The sequence below is a fragment of the Prunus avium genome, chromosome 6 (assembly GCF_965620075.1).
Source record: "Prunus avium chromosome 6, drPruAviu1.hap1.1, whole genome shotgun sequence".
NCBI lineage: Eukaryota > Viridiplantae > Streptophyta > Magnoliopsida > Rosales > Rosaceae > Prunus > Prunus avium.
Genome location: NC_142289.1, coordinates 11,198,024 through 11,199,749, shown reverse-complemented (window position 1 = coordinate 11,199,749; position 1,726 = coordinate 11,198,024). Strand labels below are relative to the sequence as shown.

At 42.7% G+C, this 1,726-nt stretch overlaps 1 pseudogene; it reads right to left on the bottom strand.

The window, feature by feature from the left end:
• Nucleotides 1–507: 507 nt before the first annotated feature.
• Nucleotides 508–1,526, bottom strand: LOC148293648 (uncharacterized; annotated as a pseudogene).
• Nucleotides 1,527–1,726: the final 200 nt, after the last annotated feature.

Below are 1,726 nucleotides of genomic sequence, written 5' to 3'. Positions count from 1 at the left end.
AAATAGAACCTTTGGTGGTGTTGATAGAAGCACAAGTCTGCATGCTTCTGTGAGTTTGCAATAAGGGAAGTAAAAAGTGATATGAGAATGTGAGGGATTTTGATTGGAGGAATTTGATTTGAGGAATTTGATGTATGAATTTGATATAGGAATTGGATTTGAGAGGTATGTTTATAAGATTTGAGGAATTTGATTTGAGTATGAGAAATTTGAGATAAGGCATTTGAGGATTTTAGATTTGAGGGATTTGATTTGAGTATGAGAAATTTGAGATTTGAGTATGAGAAATTTGAGATAAGGCATTTGAGGACTTTAGATTTGAGGGATTTGATTTGAGTATGAGAAATTTGAGATAAGGCAATTGAGGACTTTAGATTTGAGGGATTTGGATTTGGGAGAAATATGAGGAATTTGATTTAAGTTTTTTTTTTATTTTTTATATATATTTTAAATATGAGAAATTGCAAGAAGAACTAAAGCACAGGTTGCATGAGAACTAGGCTCCTCCTAGTACCACAACCAATTGGCTTGCTGCTGAGAATGTCCTGTTGTGGCTACAGAGGAAGATGCGGGAGCCGGTGCAGTCGGAACAGCAGGACTTACATGATCTGCGGCAGAAGATGTGTTGAGTGATTTGCTCCTATTCTTGCGGGGAGCTTTGGAGTGGTCCCACCAATCCGGGTACCCAATCAGTTCGTAACAGCTAGCACGGGTATGTTTGCTTTCACCACAATGAGTGCATTTGTGTTCCGGACGAGAGCTTGTGACTTGAGTCTGAGAAGTGCCACCGGTAGAGGGCGGAGGGCCCTGTGAACGTTGAGTGGCCAGGATCGCAGTGTCCAGAGTATTGGCCATGATTAGTCGTTGTTGAGCTTCGCGACGTACATATGCAAAGGTTTGGTCAAGGTCTAATTTGGGATCTTTGCGCAGGATTTCCCCCCGGACTTGATCAAACTGAGGGTCGAGCCCTGCAAGAAAAAGGTGAACACGAAGACGATCCAGTTCTATCTGGCGCTCCGTCACGTCAGCGTCGCAGTGCATGCGATTCAGAGTGCGATGATCAATCTCCTGAAAGATGGTCTGCAGCTGGTTGTAGTATGTGTGGACAGGGGCACCATTCTGTTTAATGTGAAGGCCCGTTTGTTGAGATCAAAAAGGAAAGTTTCATCCCCACCATCAAAGTAGGTTTTCTTCGCAACATCCCAGATTTCTTTGGCGGTACTGAAACGGATGAAACGACCCATCAAGTCGGGAGACATGGAGTCGATGAGCCATCCCTTGACCCGAAAGTTCTCCGTACACCATTTGGTGTAGGTGGAGGAGAGCTTAGAGGGTTGCGAAGTGTCGCCGATGAGGTACCCCAATTTTTCGCGGTCAGCACTACGCAACTCCATGACTTGAGACCATAAGGCATAATTGGTTTCTGTCAAGATGATGCCGGTAGGAAACGGAGCGTTGTCACTATGAATAGTAATAATTTGGGAGGATGATAGAGTAAAGTCGATGGTTTGGGAAACGATATCCATGGCAGCGGAAGGATTGAAGAATAAGAGAAAAAAGATGTGTTTAGGGTTTTGTGATAAGAGAAAAATGTGATATAAGGATTTAGGGTTTGTGTTTGAAGAACTTTGATATGAGGATTTAGAGACAACCGAGGATCGATTGCTCTGATACCATGCTAAAATATGAATATGGGTTTGAATATGTTAGGTTCTTATTCTTATTC